Source organism: Capsicum annuum, chromosome 12 (genome assembly GCF_002878395.1).
Source record: "Capsicum annuum cultivar UCD-10X-F1 chromosome 12, UCD10Xv1.1, whole genome shotgun sequence".
NCBI classification, from domain to species: Eukaryota; Viridiplantae; Streptophyta; class Magnoliopsida; order Solanales; family Solanaceae; genus Capsicum; species Capsicum annuum.
The window spans coordinates 12,472,572-12,499,459 of NC_061122.1; the positions used below are offsets into that span (position 1 = coordinate 12,472,572).

The following is a 26,888-nucleotide window of genomic DNA, read 5'->3' on the forward strand; positions in this document are numbered from 1 at the left end:
AGTTTATATAATTTAAAAAACTCACTACGAGAAGAACAACACAAGATAATAAATAACATTGAAAATCTAGAATTAGATATACATTACAGTACAGTTAGGATAAATTATAATACAGAAATTTGTAACTCTGCAGTTACTACAGGATAAAATAATAAACCAAACAAATTAATGAATACATCTTACGAAAAAAGTAAATCATTAAAAGATATTGAAACAAAATTTAAGAAATATTCACGCACAAAGAAAAATAGATTCACTAGATACCTAATAAATCTATTTCATAAGTCAGGTATCCGCAACAAGGAGTTTGTTGCTAGCTAATGGAAGGAAATTGGCTGAGATATTGAATTTGATTGATGTTATTGAACCTCTTGGCATAGCCTACCACTTTGAGAAAGAAATTGATAACATTTTGGAAGAGATTTATAACAAAAATTCAAACTTTGATGGTGATGACTTATGACTATAATGATTTATGTACCTTTGCACTTCAATTTCGATTGTTCAGACAACATGGTTACATAATTTCTCCTAGTAAGTACAGTATGCAAGTTCGAGTTTTATAATGTTGTTACCATTATTATCCATTCGTAAGAATCTAATGTTGTTTATTATTCCTTGAAAATCAGAAATTTTCAACAAATTCCAAGATGGCAATGGAAAATTCAAGGAGTCTCTTGCTAGTGATGTCTTGGGATTATTGAGTTTGTATGAAGCTTCACATGTAAGGACTCATTGCGAAGACATCTTAGAAGATGCACTTGGTTTCTCCACTACTCATCTTGAGTCCGCAGCTCCACATTTGAATTCTCCTCTTAAGGAGCAAGTGATGCAAGCCCTTGAGCAATCTTTGCACAAAGGTATTCCTCGAGTTGAGACCCGATTCTTTATCTCATCAATCTACGACAAGGAGGAATCAAAGAATGATGTGTTACTTCGGTTTGCCAAATTGGATTTCAACTTGCTCCAGATGTTGCACAAACAAGAACTTGCTGAAGTGTCAAGGTGGTGGAAGGATTTAGATTTCATGACAACACTTCCATATGCTAAAGATAGAGCAGTTGAATGTTATTTTTGGACAGTTGGAGTTTATTCTGAGCCTCAATATTCTCAAGCTCGTGTCATGCTTGCTAAGACCATAGCTATGATTTCAATTGTTGATGATACCTTTAATGCTTATGGTATAGTTAAAGAACTTGAAACATACACTGATGCCATACAAAGGTATGGACTACATAAGATGACTGTTGCTCATTATATTTGTCACACCCCTTTTTCCCAAAAAGATAGTTTTACGGTTTGAAAGGGTTTTTATTATTAAGAGACAAAAAGATGAAAATTTTATTCCGAAAAGGATATTTTACAATTAAATTAAAAGTCGCCATTTGACATAAATCGGGTGTGCCAAGTCACCTTTGGAAATCCTTTTTCAAAACAGTTTGACTCTAAAAACTGATCTGCGAACAGAGATTCCGGCTAAGGAATTCTGTTGACCGAGGGAAAGGTGTTGGGCACCCCTCGATCCCGTGGTTCAACCACGGTCGCTTGGTGGAACGTATCGGCTAATTTGACACCACGAATGTATAAACCACAAAAAAAAAACACGCAAATCAATCAATCAAACAAAATATTTCAAAGTTTAATGTCCAGTCCGATTATACAGTCCGAAATAGAAAAAGTACGGAAATGTAAACCTACTCTATTCTAAACTAATCCTAAACTACGCTCCATGGTTTTACTCTATGCCTCGGGCCTTGATCACGAACTTCCTTCAAAGACATAATACGTCGGGGCATTCTCCGATGAATAAGTACATGAAACCTCGGGGCATTCCTCGGCAAATGAATACAATTTCAAATCTTATGCGATAAAGAAGAAAGAACGATTCACACACTCAACGAATCACCATTTCTAAGTTTGCCTACCCAACTTAAACATTTTCTCCTATTCAATTCGATGACATATCACGTTCAACATCCACAATGAATCAAAATACCATAACATTCACTTTTATCCATTTTCGATTCCCATTCCCCAAATAACCAATTTTAATTCTTAATGAGACATTATTTCATCACACAACCCATAATCAATCCATAATCGAGGATATCAAACACCAAATAACAATAATCGATAATTCACCTTAAAACATATCAACTAACACACCGTATTAAATTCAAAGCATCGAACATGACAAAGAACGAAATAAAAAAAAGAAGGAATAGAATTGGACCTCAATTCGAAGATTCTGAAATTTAGTATTAATTGGGTGAAGAGACAAAACCCACGATCGGACCTCGAATTGAACTTCCTCAGCCAACGGAACCAACTCGATATCAAAATTGAGAAAAGATCAACCATTAATCCCACAATGACTGGATCCCGATAGAACTTGGACTCACAAAATCAGAACCGTGTTGGGTGTCACCGGTTCATTCATTTTTTCTGATGGACATCATCGGAATAGAATTGGTTAGAGTCAACTTCGACTGGGACCTAGCCGGAATTGAACGAAGAATGGATTTGGTCATTGTTTTGGGGGGTTTTGGAGCGTATTTGTTCAGTTTTGTTTCCAGGGGTGTTTTTTGATGTTGTAAAAGTAACCACGGGGTGATTCCGGTGATGATTTTTCCGGAAAAAGCTGGACCAACACCTGATTCTTTTTACTCTCTCTGTTCCATTCTATCCCTATTTTTATCTCTCTTATCTCGGATCAAATCTCCTCTTCTCGCTATTTCTCTATCTCTCTATCTCGGTCTCTTTCTCCTCCCTCTTTCTCCCTTTTATCAATGCCAGATTACTCTCTAGCTCATTGTGTGTATGAGTGTGTTAGTACGTGTGTGAAAATTGACGGAATCCTTGTGTCGTCCCTTGAATCTGTGAGAGATTGGTGTATGTATATGCGATGGTGTGTGGATGGAATGATAAAAATGGAGTGGTGTCTTTCTGTATGTTGTCGTGAATGGAGAAGAAAAGGAAGATCTTCTTCCTCCACTATGGGCCCCCCTCCCTTTTGTTATATTGTATCTATTATTTTCCTTGTAGGCCCCCTAGAAAAATGGAATCCTCCTCCTTTTATGTTGTTAGTGTATTATATATAATCATGTGTTTCCAGCGAGAGAAATTAAACATGAATGGGGTCGTGGAATCTTTTGTGGGCCCCCCTCTATTTTTTTTGTTGTTGTAAAAGTGAGTATACGTATCCAATTCTGTTATGTCCTTGATGAAAAAAGTGTAGATAGGGTTAATAGAGTGGCGTGGGGTAGGTGATAGAGGTATGTTGTTAATTTTGTTATTAAGAGAATATTGGGGATTGGGTTTGTTAGGGGTTTGTTATTTTGGTCATTTTGTGAAAAAGAATTATAGAACTGGTGAGGGTACGTGGTAAGGTGAGATAACAAAAGTGAATAAAATAAAGCTTCGAGAGGGACAAAATTAGGTGTCTACATCATGCCCCTTTTGAATGTAAACAAGAAGTGTTTTCAGACAAAGAAGTAGACAACGAGACTAAATTTTGATCCGACCATTATTCAAAGAAAGAAACAGAAGGAAGAAGGACAACCCGGTCTTAACTTAAGACATCCTACCTACCTAAGCTATGAGAGAATCAAGTGACAGGTATCTCCAAGGATTGGAGGGAGATGGACTATACCGAGTTGGAGAGTCGAGTGAGGTCCCATCGAGGTTTCGGTCCGCGGCTCTGTTATTACATCATAAATGAAAATTACAAGTTAGAAAAAAAAAATGAAATTAGAAAATCCTATCCATACAGCTTCTCTGAACTCTTGACTTGAGTTTCATCACCCTATTTTTCAGGCGGGCTCCTGACTTGCAATTTCTTCAACTTGTTATTTGATTTTCAATTTCTTCAACTTGTTACTTGACTGTCAATCCCTTCACCTTGTTACTTGAATTTTAATTTCATCACCCTGTTCTTCAGGCGGGCTCTTGACTTGTAATTTCATTACCTTATTCTTCAGGCGGGCTCCTGACTTGTAATTTCTTCAACTTGTTGTTTGACTTTTAATTTCTTCAACTTGTTACTTGACTGTCAATCCCTTCACCTTGTTGCTTGAATTTCAATTTCATCACCCTGTTCTTCAGGTGGGCTCCTAACTTGTAATTTTATTATCCCGTTCTTCAGGCGGGATCCTGAAATTAAAATCAAAACTAGAACAAAAATATCTCAAACAAAGATTAAAATAAAGAAAGATTTTATTTTTCTGAAAGTAATGTCCCATTTTTCCGGAGGGTCCTGAACAGAAAGTAAAATCCCATTTTCCAGGAGGGTCCTGAACAGAAAGTAAAGTCCCATTTTTTAAGAGGGTCCTGAACATAAAGTAAAATCCCATTTTTCAGGAGGGTCCTGAATAGAAAGTAAAGTTCCATTTTTTCAGGAGGGTCCTGAACAGAAAGTAAAATCCTATTTTTCCATGAGGGTCCTGAACAGAAATTAAAATTCCATTTTTCAGGAGGGTCCTGAACAGAAAGTAAGTTCCCATTTTTCTACGAGGGTCCTGAACAGAAAGTAAAATCCCATTTTTTAGGAGGGTCCTGAACAGAAAGTAAATTCCCATTTTTTAGGAGGATCCTGAGCAAAAAGTAAATTCCCATTTTTCCAGGAGGGTCCTGAACAGAAAGTAAAATCCTAGTTTTTTAGGAGGGTCCTGAATAAAAAGTAAATTCCCATTTTCAAGAAGATCCTAAACATATAGTAAAATCCCATTTTTCAGGAAGGTCCTGAACAGAAATTAAAATTCCATTTTTTAGGAGGGTCCTAAACAGAAAGTAAAATTTCATATTTCAGGAGGGTCCTAAACAGAAAGTAAGTTCCAATTTTTCCAGGAGGGTCCTGAACAGAAAGTAAAATCTTATTTTTCAGGAGGGTTCTGAACAGAAAGTAAATTCCTCTATTTAGGATGGTCCGGAACAAAAAGTAAAATTCTATTTTTCAGGAGGGTCCTGAGCATAAAGTGAAAATCCATTTTTCAGGAGGGTCCTGAACATAAAGTGGAATTCCATTTTTTAGGAGGGTCCTGAGCATAAAATAAAATCTCATTTTTCAGGAGGGTCCTCAACATAAAGTAAATTCTAATTTTCAGGCGGGTCCTGAATAGAAAGTAAAATCCCATTTTTCAGGAGGGTCCTGGACAGAAAGTAAAATCCTATTTTTCAGGAAGGTCCTGAGCAGAAAGTAAAATTCCATTTTTCAGGAGGGTCCTGAGCATAGAGTAAAGTCCCATTTTTCTGAAGAATCCTGAACAATAAGTAAAATCTCATTTTCAAGGAGGGTCCTGAGCATAGAGTAAAGTCCCATTTTTCTGAAGAATCCTGAACAATAAGTAAAATCTCATTTTCAAGGAGGGTCCTGAATATTAAGTAAAATTTCATTCTTCAGGAGGGTCCAGAACAGAAAGTAAAATCCCATTTTCCAGGAGGGTCTTGAACAGAAAATAAAATTTCATTTTTTAGAGAGTCCTGGACAGAAAGTAAAATCCCATTTTTTCAGGAGGGTCCTGAATAGAAAGTAAAATTCTATTTTTTAGGATGGTCCTGAGTAGAAAGTAAAATCCCATTTTTTAGGAGGGTCTTGAACAGAAAGTAAAGTCTTATTTTTCAGGAGGGTCCTGAACATAAAGTAAAATCTCATTTTTCAGGAGGGTCCTGAACAAAAAGTAAAATCCCATTTTTCAGGAGGGTCCTGAACAGAAGTAAAATCTCATTTCTTAGAAGGGTCCCGAATAGAAAGTAAAATCTTATTTTTCAGGAAGGTCCTGAACATAAAGTGAAATCCTATTTTTCAGGAGGGTCCTGAACATAAAGTGAATTCCCATTTTTCAGGAGGGTCCTGAACAGAAAGTAAATTCTCATTTTTCATGAGGGTCCTGAACAAAAAGTAAAATCTCATTTTTTAGGAGGGTCCTGAACAGAAAGTAAAATCCCATTTTTCATGAGGTTCCTGAACATAAAGTGAAATCTAATTTTTCAGGAGGGTCCTAAATAGAAAGTAAAATTTCATTTTTCAGGAGGGTCCTGAACATAAAGTGAAATCACATTTTTCAGGAGGGTCCTGAACATAAAGTAAATTCCCATTTTTCCAGGAGGGTCCTGAACAGAAAGTAAAATCCCATTTTTTAGGAGGGTCCTGAATAGAAAGTAAATTCCCATTTTTAGGAAGATCCTGAACATATAGTAAAATCCCATTTTTCAGTATGGTCCTGAACAAAAAATAAAATTCCATTTTTTAGGAGGGTCCTGAACAGAAAGTAAAATTCCATTTTTCAGGAGGGTCCTAAACAGAAAGTAAGTTCCCATTTTTCCAGGAGGATCCTGAACAGAAAGTAAAATCTTATTTTTCAGGAGGGTTCTGAACAGAAAGTAAATTTCTATTTTTCAGGAGGGTCCTAAACAAAAAGTAAAATCCTATTTTCCAGGAGGGTCCTGAATAGAAAGTAAATTCCCATTTTTCAGGAGGGTCCTGAACAGAAAGTAAATTCTCATTTTCCTGGAGGGTCCTGAACAGAAAGTAAAATCCCATGGAAGTGCTTTTCCAATGGTCGCTGAATTAAGTTAAGAGAATTTGCCCTTGTTTCAACAAAGAAAATTTGCCAGTTAAAAACTTAGTGATGGTTTGCAGCACTTGGCTTTCCTATCACCTGCTCCAATGTTCATTCCCTTTATTTTGTTTCATATTGCTGGCACTTGCCCCTGCTTTATTGTGTCATTGATCCAAACACAACTTAAGGGAAATGACAATAAAAGAAACATAGTATCTTTGCTTTGCCATGATTCTCGGATAAACCCTTTGAACCTTGGTATTTTCATGAGTTCCCAGACTTGTTTATTGATAAAACTTTTTGCATGCCTTATTCTGACTTGCAATCTTGTTTCTTTCATGTGTTGACCCTTTGTCTTGCTTTGTGCAATTGAAGTAGCTGGTAAGTCATTTTGAAATCTTTTATCACTTGTTTTGACATGGACTTGACTCAAAGAGAAGAGAAAAATGACAACAATTTTTATTTTATTTGAATGACTGACTCAAAAAAGATAAAACAAAATAAAGAGAAGAAAGAAAAGACAATGAATGTCCCCATTTCAAACAAAGAAACGAAAAATTTATCTAAAAATAACAATCAACTCTAATGATTATGTCATGCATATCGGATTAAACTGCCTGATCTTTCCATCCAAAACTCTCACAAATTATTGTTGAGTGAATGACCCTGAAACTGAGTTGCTTTCTTAGGTCAATTACATTCGGAGACCTCATTCAACTAGTGGCGCCTTGAAGGGTTTTCACCAACAAGCCTCTCTCATTTCTTTTGATCACCTCACCATTGCCTTATGGTATTCGAGAGGGTTTTTCACCATGAGATTCTCTTATTTTCATTTATCTCAGCTCTCCATCGTCTTATGATGCCCGCGAGGGTTTTCACCGATAAGACTCTCGCATATTATCTCTCTCAGCTTACTATCGTCTTACGGTGCCCGTGAAGGTTTTCACTGATAAGACTCTCATTTTCATTTCTCTCCTAGTTCCGTATGCTAAGAAAGACAAGTAGTTCTCAAAATGCATCATCACATTCATTGCATGCTTAGCCTTAACATTCTCAAAGATTGATCTAAAGGTTTTTCTTTGGTTGTAACTTGGCTTTTGGATAGAGTTAGAAAGAAAGGATAGCATAAGGCCCAAATGACACCTGAAGTGGGGTAGGACTTACAACTTTTGGAATTGACTCAAATAATGAAGATTAACTCATGCCTCAGTTTCTTTTGACTGGGTAATTCTAAACTTTTTATTTGGTTGGACCGAGCCCTGGGTAGGGCAGCCTACGTATCTCACCCTTGAGAAAGGAGAATCAGGTCACACGTAGTGTTGGCTGCTTGTTCTTTTGCTTAATTCTAACTTTTCTTTCTTTTTTATTTTATTGACTCTTTTCTCTTTGGGATTCTCTTTTCTGACTTCATTTTCTTGACACTCTTCTTTTCTTTCTTTTTGGACACATTTTTTCTCTTTTCTGAAAGTTTTTTGACCTTTTTTTCGACACTTTTTCTTGGATGTTGCCGACTCTATCCTAATTCCAAAAGAGGGGGTACGAAAGAAAATAGAACTAAGGCTCAAATGGGGTAAAAAAAGGATGACACAATGTTTGGATAGTAGAATGAAATGCCTTCGTCATATCAATCCTTAAAAATGCAAGTACACATCATGCAATATGAAAGTGAGAGCTGAAGATCATGTGTGACACTTTAACAAATACAAAATTTTAACTGAGCATGTGTGCCACTTCTTTCTTCTACACTTATCAAACATACGACCCCACCGTTGTTGTACATCCCTCACATTGAATGACTCATGATTTTATGGAGATGATTTTCTTCCTGTTTCTTTTGATATAGGATCACATATTCCTTGGTTGACCTAATTGGGATATGCCTTTCGATTGGTGACCAAGTTATTCTTGTGATTCTTAAAATAATTGCCTTAATTTTCAAAGAAGGCTTCAACTTGTCACCAAATGTCTCAGCACTCTACTTATTTTCTCAGATGCTTTCTTTTCCAAACTTTAACTCTCTGATTCCATGCTTCATGATTAAGTTGGATTTCAAGATCTGGCTAAAAATTATGTAGGTATGTCATAAAACTAGAATCAACATAAAATGCATTGTGTAAAGTAGACAAACAAAGAACTTAAAATAAGACAAAACAAACAAAGGACACCACATTTCATTGAAAGGAAAGATAGAAGGGTTTAAACAAAAATGATAGAGAAACAAAACAAGATAGATCCTGAACAACAACCCTGAAATAATTCAGAAAATAGAAAAGAAAACAAAACAATCTACCAGACCTCTTCCTAGTAGGGAAAGAGGTGACTTATCAATTGTTCAGCCTGACAGCTTAGCCACTGGTTTGCATATCAACATGACTATAACTTCCACAACAATAAGACACATTTTCTTTAACAAATGAGTTTGGTGTCCTCATATTCAAAGTATTGCTTTCTATATATTGTGCAGTACCATGTGCTGGAGAAGAATTCTGTGGGATGGTCGAGGTGCCAATGTTTTGTACCACAATTAATTTTTCTTGAATCATCCTTTCTATTTATCTTTTCAAAGCATGACAATTCTCAATACTGTGACCCTGAACATCAGAATGATATGCATATCATACATTAGGATTAAAACTTCTTGAATGTGGTTCAGGAGTATACCCAAGGAGAGGAGTGATCATGCCCCACTGTACCAATCTCTGGGATAAACTGGCATACGAATCTTCAATTGGTGTGAAGCTACCCCTCAATTTCTGCATCATTTCATTATATGGTTTGGACCGAACCTCGGCCTAGAAGGGATTTGATATGTTTGTGGAGTTGGAGGGTGACTCTGAGGAGTTGGTGCACGCCATTGTGGATTAAAAGAGAGTTAAACATATGGTTGTGTGCAGTATACTACATATGGGGATGGGGAAATAGAGTATAATAGATTTTGGAAGGGATTATAGAGAGCCTGGGTCTAGAAAGGCTTTGGTATGATTATGGAGTTGGAGGGTTACTCTGAGGAGTTGGTAAGCACCATTGTGAATAAAAAGAGAGTTGAACATATGGCTGTGTGCAGTATACTAGATATAGAGGTGGGGAAATAGAGTATAATAGATTTCAGGAGGGATTATATAGAGCCTGGGTATGAACTTGGGCTTGAGACTGACAGTAACGACGACGTTGCCTTGTTGGATTTGCCTGTTCTTCTACTACATTGATAGTTTCATATTTCTCATTCTTCTTACCTCCAGTTTCCCTTAATTGATTGCAATATTGTCCCAAATATTCCACGAATTCCCTATGTCTATCTTGCTCCTCAAATTTTGACATCTCAAGGATTGGAGGGGGGTTAACACTTGAAGACATGCCCCAGTCTTTGTATGTAACATCTTATTTACCCATAAGTCCTAGGAAACTTTTCATAGTATTTTCTGCATTCTTTATCTTTTCAACCATTTTCTCTGGATCTTCTGGCACGCTAGGCTTTTTGTTAAGAAATTTTGGTAGTCCAATTAACTTAAATGTAGGCTCAAGAGTATAACAATGATCACCAAGAGTATCGAGCATGGGTCTACTAACAACATGGGGAAACACAAATGTTGGGCATCTAGCCAATGTGCATGTCTGAGCGGAGGATTTGAGCAATAATATCACAGACGACATGTGGTGTTGTGAATGTAGTTAGCTTATGCCGAGGGGCTAGAGAAATAGTGGTGGAAGTATTGAGATTCTTTTGGCTTGACATGAATTCTGAGGCATGGTGTGGTGTATCAACAACATTAGAACATGGAACTTGCAATTGTGTTGGAGAACTCAGGGTATTTGCGAGGTCAACAGTAGAGAATGGAGAAGGAGGCCACCCACTGGCCCAAGCTCGATGCATTTCCGTCATTTGTTGCCTTAGTCTCCTAATTTCTTGCTTCAAACTCTCATTTTCATCACTCTTTGTTTGATCCATGATTTCACTCTCTATATCTTTGTTGGACACAACTAACTCTTTGTTGAATTTGGTGTGATGTGGAGGATCAGCCAAGATGCCACAAACCAACCACCTTAAACTAACTGAATAAGAGGTAACAAGGTGTTAGAGTTCAACACTTTCTCAAAATCTTTTTTTTAGTTTCTTCTTTTCTTTGAAAAAGATCACCGACCCCTAAAAAGGGCGCTTGCGTATCTCACCCCCAAAAGGGGAGAATCAGGTGTGCGTAGTTTGTGAAGTTTTGCCAAAATGGCCAATTAAAATCTTTTTTTTCTTGAAACTTTAAAAAGAAAAGAAAATAATAAATTGTCAAAAGAATTGACGAAAATCTTTTTGCATTTTTCAGGTTTAAACTCCCTATACAAAATGGAATCTATGATTACCAAAGAAAAATCTTTTTGGGTTTTCGATTTAGAATTTCACAAGAAAATGAAACTTGAAACTAGTAAAGAAAATTCTTTTTGTAGTTTTCTTTTAGAGATGTATATGAAATACCTACTCTAAGTGAAGAGTGAAGAAATTTTGTTTGAATTTTTCAGATTCCTGTACAATATGAAATCTATGATTACCGAAGAAAATATTTTTGAATTTTCGATTTTGAATTTCATACTAAAATGAAACTTGAACCTATTAAAGGAAAATATATATTTTTTTGTTTTCTTTTAAAGATATACATGAGATACCTACTCTAAATGAAGAGTGAAGAAAATCTTTTTTGAATTTTTGAAATAAGATCCCTAAACCAATAATAGGCTGCCTACGTATCTCACTCCTAAGAGAGGAGAATCAGGGGTGCGTAGTTCGTCCAGATTGGACAATTTAGGATTAAAGAACAAACAAAACCTTGACTTGAGACCCGACTAAAGACAAATGAGTGAAGAACGTAAATAAAATCTTTTTGGGGTTTTTAATTTGACACATGACACCCACAACCAAGAAAGAAAAATCTTTTTTGAGACATTTTCACTATATGAAATGTATAAAATTTCTACCATTTTTGAATTTTCTTTTATAAAACTCCTATTAGAAGAAATCGTTTTTTTTTTTTTTGAAATTTTCAAATTATGGAAGAGTACTAAAGAAACAAAGAAAAATCTTTTTGATGTTTTTATTTTTGACAAAAAGAGTGCAAAAGGTAAAAAAAATAATATTTTTGAATTGTGAAAAACAAAAGCCATAAGGAACACTAAAAGCTACGAAACCCTTTTTGACTCACTTCTTCTTCTTTTTTTTTCAAACACACCTTACTTCTAACACATGCTTTCCCTGAATCAATCCGTCAAATAACCACGTTACCCTAAAAAATGCAACATTTAGCATGTAGGGATGCTTTAGAGGTAAGTCTCCTACCAAGGACCAAGTGGGCTCCGCTAGGTCTCAATATGATGCAGATAAACATGACCTAAAGGCTGACCTATGTTGGGGTTTACTAGCAAGGCCGTTCGAGGGAGCATATGGTCGATAGTTTGCTTTTCACCCACTCCATACGTCCGATGGCTCCCCCTTCTAAAATAAGGGTGACTCAACTAGAGTTTGTGTGCATGACGTGCACTCCAAGAGTTGTTGCAGAAAGAATTGACTCGGGTTATGCACATGATGCCAGATATAAAACGGTGACACACAAGAGAAAAACTGTAAACACGTAGCACACAAGCACTCAACAATGATAAAATAAACACAAACAATAACACAAACAATATTTATACACTCATAATGTCAAACTAAGCTGATAAAATCCAAAAATAAGCTCAAATTCTAAAAAATCCCCAGCAGAGTCGCCAGAGCCGTCACACCCCTTTTTTCCAAAAAGATTAGTTTTACGGTTTGAAAGATTTTATTATTAAGTGACAAAAAGATAAAAATTTTGTTCCAAACAGGATCTTTTACAATTAAATTTAGAGTCACCACTTGACATAAATCGGATGTGCCAAGTCACCTTTGGAAATCCTTTTTCAAAACAGTTTGACTCTAAAAATTGATCTGCGAACAGAGATTCCAGCTAAGGAATTCTGTTGACCAAGGGAAAGGTGTTGGGCACCCCTCAATCCCATGGTTCAACAACGGTCACTTGGTGGAATGTATCGGCTAATTTAACACCACGAATGTATAAACCACAAAAAAAAACACGCAAAACAATTAATCAAATAAAACAACTCAAAGTTTAATGTCCAGTCCGATTATACAGTCCGAAATAGAAAAAGTATGGAAATGTAAACCTACTCTATTCTAAACTAATCCTAAACTACACTCCATGGCTTTACTCCATGCCTCGGGCCTTGATCACAAACTTCCTTCAAAGACATAATACGTCGGGGCATTCTCCGGTGAATAAGTACATGAAACCTCGGGGCATTCCCCGACAAATGAATACAATTTCAAATCTTATGCGATAAAGAAGAAAGAACGATTCACACACTCCACAAATCACCATTTCTAAGTTTGCCTACCCAACTTAAACATTTTTTCCTATTCAATTCGATGACATATCACGTTCAACATCCACAATGAATCAAAATACCATAATATTCACTTTTATCAATTTTCGATTTTCATTCCCCAAATAACCAATTTTAATTCTTAATGAGACATTATTTCATCACACAACCCATAATCAATCCATAATCAAGGATATCAAATACCGAATCACAAAAACCAATAATTCACCTTATCACATATCAACTAACACACTGTATTAAATTCAAAGCATCGAACATGACAAATAATGAAATCAAAAAGAGAAGGAAGAGAATCGGACCTCAATTCAAAGATTTCAAAATTTAGTATTAACCGGGTGAAGAGACGAAACCCACGACCGGACCTCGAGTTTAATTTCCTCAGCCAACGTAACCAACTCGATATCAAAACCGATAAAAGATCAACCATCAATCCCATAATGACTGGATCCAGATAGAACTTAGACTCACCAAATCAGAACCATGTTGGGTGTCATCGCTTCATTCATTTTTTTCAATGGACATCATTGGAATAGAATTGGTTAGAGTCTACTTCGACTGGGAATTGGACGGAATCAAACGAAGGATGGATTTGGAGTATTTGGTCACTTTTTTGGGGGTTTGGAGCGTATTTGGTCAGTTTTGTTTCCAGGGGTGTTTTTTGATGTTGTAACAGTAACCACGGGGTGATTCCGATGATGATTTTGCCGGAAAAAGATGGACCAACACCTGCTTCTTTTTACTCTCTCTGTTTCATTCTCTCCCTATTTTTATCTCTCTCTTCTTCGATTGTCATGACTCAAACTGGTGCTCTGATCGTGACGAGCATTCCTGAACCGTGAAGGCCCGACATGCCCTCTGTCTATCTGGTAATCATGCACAACATTCATATAATAAAATATAGTGCAGAAATAGAAATCTAATACGGAAACATGGTCAGTCTGAATGTGATCATAATACTAAAAACTAAAATCCAAAATACATCTGGATAATAATAATGTCTGACTCAGTCTGCGAAATCTCTACTATGAACTAAAAAAAATGTCTGAAAACTGGGACAAGGCCCCAAGTAGACCAAAACATGACTAAAGATAAATATCTGAAAGTACATAGGCCTTTTGGAATATAGAAGGCTTACCCCTGCACAAACTGCTCTGCGATCTGAAATACCTACTGTTTATTTGGACCCCTAAACCATGTCTCAAAACCTGGAAGGAGGGGGGGTCAACACAAATGTACTGGCACATGAAGCAATCCAAAATAAAGTATTTGAACATATATATAATAGATGAGATCAATTTTCATCAACAAATCATGAATAAAATAGTTTCTGAAAACACATGGGCATCATTCGAAAATCATAAAACATTATTGTCAAAACAATTTCTGATCTTTGTATTACTTCTGAGTTAGGTGGCACTCCCCTACAAGTCTGATATTCCACGGGCTATATGAAATTCACCATTGACTTGGAGGGGAAGCCCCCAACTCAAGTTTGCCGCAGGGGTTGGAGTGTCTAAGTCTGATACACCACATGACACTTAAGCCAGCGTATAATAATATACCCGAATCGGCAAATCACAATTTTGGGAATTAAGTTGTCTGGACTCACGCCTTCTTTGGGGACCACCTAACATCTCTTTATGCCCAATTTTTAACCTTTTCTGAACATGTATCATTCTGAAATTTCTAAATCATGAAAATTTGATAAAATCTGATTTCTGAACTAGTCTATTTCTGTTATGGCATTTGTCTGAGTTGGTATCGTCATACCAAGACTTGCAAGTCCTATTTTTGAGCCATAATGCATTAAGCATTATCTTTCATAAAAGTGTAGTTTCAGACCACCCAAACATGTAGTTTGCATAAAAGATTTCATGTTTTGAAAGTCAAGTCAAATCCATGCAAAACTTTTATCAAACATATGGTAGTCATGTGCATTTTGGAAAAACCATGCATTCTTTTAATACATGCATATTCAACATCCACAACCCTCTCTTTTGTGTTTAAAATCATATTCCAAACATAGCAAAAGTCAAAGCATTTTAGATCATGATTTTTCAAGATGTATTTCAAAACAATCTATATCACGTGAAACATGGGAAAAATTTACATCAAGAAAGGGGTTTCATGTAAATCATGCTCTCAATTCATATTTCAAGACAAACACATATATACATATACATATACATATAATTTTTAAATCACTTTGGGGGAAAGCCAAAAGGCCAAAACAATATCATTAAAGCTTCTAAAACATGAGTATGTACATGAATTCAGAAACCCCATTCTTAAAATATGATTTCTATGCTCATGAGATTTTAGGAAAATCACGCGTACCTCTATTTAAGAAATTGAGGGATGATCCTTGAAGCCTACGATGTGGGAATTCCAAATCTTCAATTATCCTCCAAAACCCACGGTTGAATCTTGAGTTATTTGGAATTTTTGTTTGAAACCCTAAGGGGTGTTCTTGAGAGGACATTTAAGAAAAGTATTATAATTTGATGAATTGGGGACTAAATCTGGTGTTATAGAAGAAATTTGGGTGAGATGAAATGACTAAAATGCCCCTAAGAAAACAAACAAAGTCGAAACTGTCCCTCAGTTGACAAGCTGACAGGCTGAAGTAAAACAGGTATAACCCCTTACTCAGATGTTGTATTTGGATGAAACCAGTTGTATTGGAAAGAAGACTCAAAGAGATTTCATTTGATAGGTAGCAGCTCTGCCAGTTCATTATATCAGAGATTTATGATCGTTTGAAGTTGACCCTGAAATGCTGAAAACTGGGCAATAATCTATGCATTTTGCTACTGGTTTGAAATCCAAAAGCAGCCTTATGCGTTCCGAAAAATTCCAAAACTTATCTGAGATGTACTATGAGATTTCTCGACCATAACACAACTTGAAAATCTAAAAACGGATGTCGGGAAGGTTGAAAATTTGTATCTCAAAGATTGCCAGCTAAAATGACTCTAAGTCCTCATTACACTTAGAAAAATTTTCAAGTTTTTAAGTCTAACAACACTCTATTAAAGGCTAATCCATGCACGACTTTTACGGGGTGTTACATTATCTCCCTCTTGGGATTATTCGTCCTCGAATGATCGGTAGGAACTTGTTGAAGCCTTAAAGGTATAGAATAACGCGGACACGACCTGTCCTCTAATAAAGAATACACTGATATGACATTACCATATGGCTAGAACTACTGATATTCTGAATTCTTATATCGGACATGCATATTTGATGCATGGAATAAACGACTAAAGCTACTCATAAGCTGAGTTCTCATAATGAACTTGTATATCAGATGCATGGATTTGTTACTGAGTTGTTCTCATGAACGCAGAACTGAATACATTGATAAACTGAACTTTTTCTATTGGATATACATTTCTAATGCATGCATATCTGACTGAATTGACGTATGAACGTATGACTGAATATGCAATGATAACTGGTGCGAAGCTTCTAATAAGAATCTGTGCATGCAACTAAATAGGGTATCTCCCCCTTGGGACCCTATGTCCCTCTATGGATGCTCAATTCATTAAGATACTCCGAAAACTGAGGCGATGCACAGGGCATATACGAATTGAATCATAACTAAACCTCTGGAATCTGAATCTAATGCATGATGCATGAACTGGGCTATACTCGCAGCTACTCGTATACTCTATCTTGGAATAGTAGCATGTCTGAGATTTCGAGTAGCATGAACAAATGAAAAGACAAGAAAACAATTCATGCAAATCTGACTATTAAAATGACTTACTGACTATACAGACTGAATTATGCAGAACCTTCATACTTAACTGGAGTATCTCTTCAACACTCTCTCTAAAAGTTTTGACAATAATACGAAGCCACGAATCTTGGGTATGGATTACACAAGACATCCAACTGAGGAAATCACAACATTGACACTACTTTGCAGTCTGGAATATAGACATATAACTCATAAATTAAGATGGAAGGCCTTTGGCAACACAACTTCTTACTTTCAAGCTTAGCACACTTCTCGAATATCCCTAACTATACTATTCTCATTAAATACCATACTCATTCAATTTAGCTTAAAATTCTCATATGAGCATTGACAAATCTTTCTACTAATGTCTAAAACAGCTTAATCTTCTTCACCGTGATCAGGACTAACTCCAACTCACAAAATACTACATGCCACTCCACGATACAAGTCTAAACCATAAGATTCAACCTTTTATATCTCTTAAAAGATCACACCCTAAGCCTATCATTATAACTACATATGAACTTCAAAACAAACACTCATAAAGACACATTTCTCATATTCTACTAACCATTTATTGATATAGCTCCCACACGCTACCCCAAGAACATACACACACACACCTTTCAGCTAACTATCACATCCATCAAAGATTTGGCCCCAACCTTACTTTACACTTATGGTCTTATCTAAAACAAGCATACCATGATCTTCCATCAACAAGAAATATTTACTACTTACCACTATCATCACATAAAAAGGAGTCACTAAAGATTAGAACATAAGATCTTAAAGCATGGAAGGATATTATATGAAACTTGACACTCAACTGAGGCCTGAGGAATAGTAAATCAACATCCGAAATTTATCAAAGAAAATCTGAATTGGGGCATACATGACTAGAAGATGAATCTCGTCAATCATAAAGAGTATAACATGAATTATGGGAACTGAGCATACTATAAAGCGTGAGTATATGAGTCATGAGCTGCATGACCTTAATTTGAAGTTTATAACATATAGAATGTGATTTCGACTACTGAATGAACTGGAACTCCTCATTTTAGAACTGGAAGAGTGCGTGATTCTCTATCATATACATAAACATGAACTATGATCATGGAACTGAAACGTAAAGCTTGAGTAGGCATTGGGATCACTGAAAAATACTGAGATAAGAATGGGTTGAGTTTCACCCTCACTTTCTGACATTCTATATCATCATGACATCACTATTAGAATCTGAGAGCCTGACTTGGTTATTCATTCTATCATCTCCCCCTTGGCTTTAAGCCATCATATTAAGTTCAAAAGATCCCTTATTACTAGACTCTAAAATGAACTACACTCACCGCACTCTGGGGTCTGGAATACAACAATACACATAATTTTCACTTGGACACTACGAAATAAACATCAAGAAACACTAATATGCTAGAACTTCACAACCACAATAATCGATCATGACCTTACGACTTTCCTTATCATAATCCATTTGCATGTACTATTTCAACACATCAAGCCTACTAATTTAATCTCACAAAACATACATCATCAATCTCATGCCACTATTCCTACATCCACATTCTACATTAAATTCAAGCCAATGGTCTAGGATCAATCATTTACCATTAATGAAGAAGGCAACATAATATACTAGTCCGTCAAATCTGAACATTCTATCCAAATACCTCACAAATCTACTACATACCTTCTCACAAGTAGTACTAGTTTACAGCTACCAACAAAAAAAGGTCAAGGAGGGGGAGGGGGGGGGGGGGGTAAAGTCATATAATAGGCATGGTCAACCTTAATATGATATTATAACCCCATACAATCTTATCTACTTATACTGATATCTCACCTCCTACTTACTTTCTCAATCTCATGTAAACAGATTCAGCTATACATATATTAAACCAACACAAGAACAACAAATTGGACAACAAGCGGCTAGTGAATCGAAACAGGCCTCACACGGCTTCACTAGACTATGATTTTTGTGTTTTGAATAAGAAATGAAATGAATAACAAAATAACTATGCTAGTGAATCAAAAGAGCCCCACATGGCTTCACTAGACTTTGATTTTTCAAAAACACCATGATAATAAGATTATATATTACAAGAGATAGAAAATTGACACACAATATTCAATGATCTAAGGATACATATCTTACTCTGTATAAATAAAAATCTGAGTCAAACATTTTACCCACAGACTACCATACAATCCACACATGTTACTAGCTACCACATTAGTCTATCACCAGGGGGGGTAAATCATTCTCGAACATCGGTTATTCAACTAAAATATTCATTTACACAAAAATCACCCTCACTCTGATTTCTAACTTTGTAACTTCACATCCCCAACTTCTTTGTCCAATATCACTACCAATAGGTCATGACAACAACACTTTAACGCATACTACTATTTGGGTGAAAATACAGTTTCAACATTCTACTACACATCATCCCCCCTTAAGCAAGACATTTGTAACATAAATTTGAAGGGGACTAAATGCAATTAATACCCCAAGCTGAAAAGCACGATTCCATCAGGATTAATGTTTACATCGGAATCAATACACATTGAAGCACTAACGGGCTCTTCTCAAGTCCTTGCACAAATTTGAGCTCTTATATGGTTCAATCAAAAAGGACCATACCATTTAGATTCTAAACTTCTGTACTTGAATCACCTTAATAATGAGACATATCTGAGGACGTTAGAGTAAGGAAAGAATTTGGGATGACTTTTCACTTTTATATGGGCGACACCATAGCACAAATTAGAGTATGAAAGAGGAACATTCTGACTCTATTGCACGAACTAGAACATGAAGAAAGAGAGACATTCCTAAATGCCTAGTAGCCTCCTTCTTATAAGTGTGGCGCACTACACACCCATAAACAAAACTCTACCCGATGTGATTTCGCAGACATCCTAGGACCATGAACCATGCTTTGATACTAAATTTGTCACGACTCGAACCGGGGCCCTGGCCGTGATGAGCATTCCCAAACTATGAAGGATCGGGATGCCCTCTGTCTATTTGATAATCATGCACAATATTCATATAATAAAAGATAATACAAAAATAGAAATCTAATACAGAAACATGGCCAGTCTGAATGTGATCATAATACTGAAAATAGAAATCCAAAATACATCTGGATAATAATAATGTCTGACCCAGTTTGCAAAATCTCTACTATGAACTAAACAAAACTATTTGAAAACTGGGACAAGGCCCCCAGTAGACCAAAACATGACTAAAGATAAATATCTGAAAGTACACAGGCCTTCTGAAATATAGAAGGCTCACCTCTGTACAATCTGCTCTGCGATCTAAAATACCTACTATTTATCTGGACCCCTAGACTGTGTCTCAAAACTTGGAAGAAGGGGGGGTCAGCACAAATGTACTGGCACACGAAGCAATCCAAAATAAAGTATTTGAACATATATATAATAGATGAGAGCAATTTTCATCAACACATCATGAATAAAATAGTTTCTGAAAACACATGGGCATCATTCAAAAATCATTAGACATTCTTGTCAAAATAGTTTCTAATCATTGTATTACTTCTGAGTTAGGTGGCACTCCCCTACAAGTCTGATATTCCACGGGCTATATGAAATTCGCCATTGACTCGGTGGGGAAGCCCCCAACCCATGTTTGCCGCAAGGGTTGGAGTGTCTAAGTCTGATACGCCACAAGACACTTAAGCCAGCGTATAATAATATACCCGGATCGGCAAATCACGATTTTGGGTAATGATTTTTCTGAACTCACGCCTTCTTCGGGGACCACCTAACATCTCTTTATGCGCAATTTTTAATCTTTTCTGAACATGTATGATTCTGAAATTTCTAAATCATAAAAATCTGATAAAATCTAATTTTTGAACTAGTCTGTGTCTGTTATGGCATTTGTCTGAGTTGATATCGTCATACCAAGACTTGCAAGTCTTATTTCTGATCCATAATGCATTAAGCATTATCTTTCATAAAAGTGTAGTTTCAGGCCACCCAAACATGTAGTTTGCATAAAAGATTTCATGTTTCAAAATTCAAGTCAAATCCATGCAAAACTTTCATCAAACATATGGTAGTTATGTGCATTTTGGAAAAACCATGCATTCTTTTAATACATGCATATTCAACATTCACAACCCTCTCTTTTGTGTTCAAAATCATATTCCAAACATAGCAAAAGTCGAAGCATTTCAGATCATGATTTTTCAAGATGTATTTCAAAATCTATATCACGTGAAACATGGGAAAAATTTACATCAAGAGAGGGGTTTCATGTAAATCATGCTCTCAATTCATATTTCAAGACAAACACATATATACATATACATATAATTTTCAAATCACTTTGGGGGAAAGCCAAAAGGCCAAAACAATATCATTAAAGCTTCTAAAACATGAGTATGTACATGAATTCAAAAACCCCATTCTTAAAACATGATTTCTATGCCCATGAGATGTTAGGAAAATCCCGCGTACCTCTATTTAAGAAATTGAGGAATGATCCTTGAAGCCTACGATGTGGGGATTCCAAATCTCCAATTACCTTCCAAAACCCATGGTTGAATCTTGAGTTATTTGGAATTTTTGTTTGAAACCCTAAGGGGTGTTCTTGAGAGAAAAATTTGAGAAAAGTATTATAATTTGATGAATTGGGGACTAAATCTGGTGTTATAGACAAAATTTGGATGAGGTGAATGACTAAAATGCCCCTAAGAAAACAAACAAAGTCGAAACTGTCCCTCAGTTGACAAGCTGACAGGCTAAAGTAAAACGGGCATATCCCCTTACTCAGATGTTGGATTTGGATGAAACTAGTTGCATTGGAAAGAAGACTCAAAGAGCTTTCATTTGATAGGTAGCAGCTTTGCCAGTTCATTATATTCATAGAGTTATGATCGTTTGAAATTGACCCTGAAATGCTAAAAACTGGGCAATAAGCTATGCATTTTGCTACTGTTTTGAAATCCAAAAGCAGCCTAATGCGTTCCGAAAAATTCAGAAACTTATCCGAGATGTACTATGCAATTGCCCGATCATAACGCAACTTGAAAATCTAAAAATGAATGTCGGTAAGGTTGAAAAGTTGTATCCCGAAGATTGCCAGCTAAAATGACTCTAAGTCCTCATTACACTTAGAAAAATTTTCAAGTTTTTAAGTCTAAGAGCACTCTATTAAAGGCTAATCCATGCACTAATTTTACGGGGTGTTACACCGATCAACTCTCCTCTTCTCGCTATTTCTCTATCTCTCTTTCTCGGTCTTTTTCTCCTCCCTCTCTCTCCCTTTTCTCAATGCCAGATTAGTCTCTAGCTCACTGTGTGTATGAGTGTGTTAGTGCGTGTGTGTAAATTGACGGAATCCTTGTGTCGTCCCTTGAATCTGTGAGAGATTGGTGTATGTACATGCGATGGTGTGTGGATGGAATGATAAAAATGGAGTGGTGTCTTGCTGTATGTTGTGTGAATGGAGAAGAAAAGGAAGATCTCCTTCCTCCACTGTGGGCCCCCTCCCTTTTGTTATATTGTATCTATTATTTTCCTTGTAGGCCCCCCAGAAAAATGGAACCCTCCTCCTTTTTTGTTGTTAGTGTATTATATATAATCATGTGTTTCCAGCGAGGGAAATTAAACATGAATGGGGTGGTGGAATCTTCTGTGGGCCCCTCTGTTATTTTTTTTGTTGTTGTAAAAGTGAGTATACGTATTCAATTCTGTTATGTCCTTGATGAAAAACGTGTAGATGGGGTTAATAGAGTGACGTGGGGTAGGTGGTAGGGGTAGGTTGTTAATTTTGTTATTAAGAGAATATTGGGGATTGAGTTTGTTAGGGGTTTGTTATTTTTGTCATTTTGTGAAAAAGAATTATAGAATGGGTGAGGGTACGTGGTAAGGTGAGATAATAAAAATGTAGATGGGGTTAATAGAGTGACGTGGGGTAGGTGGTAGGGGTAGGTTGTTAATTTTGTTATTAAGAGAATATTGGGGATTGAGTTTGTTAGGGGTTTGTTATTTTTGTCATTTTGTGAAAAAGAATTATAGAATGGGTGAGGGTACGTGGTAAGGTGAGATAATAAAAATGAATAAAATAAAGCTTCGGGAGAGACAAAATTAGGTGTCCACAACATTTTATGCTCTTCTAAAATGCATAATTAGTTCACGATTGCTTTTGCACAATATAGGTGGGATATCAATGAAATTGATCGACTCCCTGATTACATGAAAATTAGCTTCAAAGCTCTTCTAGATCTTTATGAGGATCATGAAAAGGAATTGTCTGGTGATGGAAGATCTCATGTTGTCTATCTTGCAAAAGAAAGAGTATGTTTAAGTTACCTAACTATCAAATTACTTATTTCATTAATTCATTTCTCACTTCGTTTCACTTTGCATCTTTAGTAATCATAAGCTTGAAGCAATCGAATGACTATTTTATAACACTTGAATTCATATGTTTGGTGTTTCACAGATGAAAGAAATAGTGAGGAAATACAATGTCGAGGCAAAATGGTTTATTGAAGGATATATGCCTCCTGTTTCCGAATACCTAAGTAATGCTTTAGCAACTAGCACTTACTACTTGCTCACAACATCATATTTGGGCATGAAGTCTGCTACGGAGCAGGACTATGAGTGGTTGTCAAAGAATCCTAAAATTCTTGAAGCTAATGTGACATTATGCCGAGTTATTGATGACATTGCTACATACGAGGTATGAGTTGTATCTCACAAAGTTATATCGTTATATAGGATTTGAACAAACAAAGTGTTGTGACGAATATTGAAACAATATAAATGCTAGCCCCCTAATGGCCTAATCTATCTGGCTTTCCAGGTTGAGAAAAGTAGGGGACAAATTGCAACAGGAATTGAATGTTACATGAGAGATTATGGCGTATCAATGGAAGAAGCAATGGCTAAATTTCATGAAATGGCTGAGACAGCATGGAAAGATGTTAATAAAGGAATTCTTAGGCCTGCTCCTGTCTATACGGAGATTTTAACTCGTATTCTCAAGCTTGCTCGCATTATTGATGTCACATACAAGCACAATCAAGATGGATACACTCATCCTGAGAAAGTTCCAAAACCTTACATAGTTGCCCTACTTGTGGACAGCATTGAAATTTAAAGTACTATATGTTGCTTGTCTTGGAGCCAGAGGACCTCATTTTCCTTAGTTGAAACAATGAAATTTCTTTATTTATATTCATGAATTGTAATGGTGCATTGGACTTTATGTAGGACCTCCTTACAATACTTATAAGAAATAATATTGCAAGTATTTTTTTTTCTTCGTTTTTCATTTCACATTTTAAATTGTATGTTCTAGAAATTCCTTCCTTTTTTTGTTTAAATCTAATAGACTAATAAGATGGTGTAAGTTTACGAATGTGAGTTTGGGTTGTGAATTTATCTAATATACACAGATTATGAAAATATATTTTATGTTATTCGATCGCTTAACTCCAATAAGTGATTTTTGATAGCATAACCTGTAAAACATATGTTAGACTTCTTTATGGCTAAGTATTGTTCGAGATGCCACCCTGTTGCAATGAAACAGGCCAATAAAGATTCCTAACTATGGAAACATATGATAACTGACTATGGAAACATATGATAACTGACAGGCCGGAAGAGGTTGAGAGTAGAATGCTTTGGAAAGTTAACGCTGGACAAAGTAACTTCTTCTGGGATAACTATTCCGGATTGGGAGCTCTCGCTAAAATCATTCTTCGTGTTGGCAGAAACTCTAAAGTTCTAGTCAAAGACTTCATCAATAATGGAAAATGGGATATCCAGAAAATGAGGGAGAAGGTGCCTGGAAAATGGGATATGCAGAAAACGAGGGACAAGGTGCCTGATCATAACGTAGCCGAAAAACTTGCTAAAGTGGATATAGGAGAAAGTGGTATTCATGATTATATTATGCTATATGGATGGACACTTATGATGGTGATTATACTAACAAGTCTGCTTAGAATATTGTGAGTCAAAGAAATTCCAGCGCGAATCAAGAGCTTTTGGAAAATTGTGGCATAAATATTTCAAATTCTCCTTCCTAGCTTGGAGATTGTATCTCGGAAAACTTCCTTTCAATGAGGTAATCCTAAGAAGATAAAAGATTCAACTGACTTCGGATTGTTTTTGTTGCATGTTGCCTATTCCCCACTGTACTAATCAAACCTTCAGTGAAGGAGAGACTGTTCCGCAAGTTTGGACCAAATATGGTTCTCCTATGGGCTTTACTCATCACCAATGTCCGCTGAAGAGAATCATGAAACAATGGTGGGAAGTGAAATCGAACAATGACATCCATAAGTTTGTGCTACATGTCATGCCTATTATCATTGTTTGTGTTATCTGGAGACAGTGGACTTCTTGTTAGTATAACACCGAAAAGAAATTTATCAAAGCTAAAACGGAGCATGAAATATTCTGGAATATTAGCACTAACTTTCATTTTTGAGTGTTTTCTTTGTTCTCTTATTTGGATTGAAAGAAAGAAAAAACTTCCCTGAGACTCACAAGGTGAATGGTGATATTTACCAATGAGTTTACAATATGGTTAGTAATACCTAACTTATTAGATTCTGCATGTGTCGTGGTGAGATATTATGGCACTATAAGTAGGCCCCTCATTGATTTACTGAAGAAAGATGCATTTAAATAAAATCCATACATAGAGCTACCATTTGAATCCCTTAGGATAGCTATGAGCACTACACCTATACTTGCTTCTACTATAGCTACAACCTTTCCCAAAGTTAATATGGATGGAAGCTGGACAGATTGGTGTGACCTCATAGAAAGACGAAGACCAACGGTTAACTGAAGATCACAAGTGATCCGGACGAAGCCTCCTATTGACTACATAAAGGTAAATACTGATGGTAGCTTTGATGCGAGTACTGGAAAAGCAGGAATAGGAGGTGTGGTAGGAATCACAACGGTGAATTCATCATGGCATTCTTGATTCCTGTTCATTGTAGTAGTAACAACATTGCAGAAGCTGCGGCTGTATACTATGTTAGTGCGTGGTATGTAAGTAATGGCTTCAACAAGATTTTTTTAAGCTTGACTCATTGATCATCTGAATTATGAGACATTCCCAAAGTCTTGAAGGTGTCGAGGTCAACACTTCTCATTGATTCAGAGAAGCCAACTGCGTGGCTAATTTTTTTTGCTAAAATGGCCTCGTCTAGTGGAAGAAGTTCCTTCTCCTCTTTCCAACAAATGCCAAGAGAAGCGATTTTTTCAATTAGAGAAGAGTCAACTTCCTAGTATTAGGATGTGATTGGACAAGTATTTATAGTGTGGTAAGGGACACACAACCAATTTTCTTTTCTTTTTTAAGTTGTATGTATGTTGATTGTCAGCATAGCCATTTTCTTTTTCAATTTTGGAGGAGTATATATAACATTATTTATCTAATAAGTAATTGTTTGCCTTACTTTGACTATACATACTATAGGCAGCAGTGTTTTTGAAAACTGAATTATTCCCTCTAACTAAAATTATTTGTCATTACAAAAGTTCAAATTTTTTTTCATCCTATTGTTCTTCGAGACTTTCAGCTTGCCGATCAAGGACTTCAATTTACTGTTCCCCTAGTTTTTGTGTTATTTATCACTTTTCCATGCATCGATAGAAATGTCAACACTTTTCATCAAGCTCATCGTAATGCAATCTATATATCTCTCTTGTATGATTTACAAGTTATATAGGCGCAAATTTATCTCTCCCACCCTCACTCCCACAAAAAATAAGTCTAGATTATACTATTAACTTTAAAGGAGGCATAGTCTTAACCTTTCTTAGGTGGGCCCTATCTGGAAATATTTATATTAACTTTTCAGAAAAAAGTTAAATGGCTTGATTAACTGAATGAGACTCCATATATATATTAATCTTTTCTCCCATCAGTTGCCTCACTTGACCTTATAATACAGGAACATATTTGTAGGATACCCCCTCTTATGAAAATTTATCTACTATTATTAAAGGAGTGAAAGATGTAAGAAACTGACAATTGATTTTTAAATATTTTTCCAGTTGCCCCACTTGACATTACACACGAACATATTTGCAAGATGCTGAGTGTT

The 26,888-nt window shown here is 36.1% G+C and overlaps 1 pseudogene; it reads left to right on the forward strand.

Annotated features, from left to right (window-relative positions):
• The window catches only part of LOC107849670, a 28,197-nt pseudogene extending 4,121 nt beyond the window's left edge, over positions 1-24,076 (forward strand).
• The last annotated feature ends 2,812 nt before the right edge of the window (positions 24,077-26,888 follow it).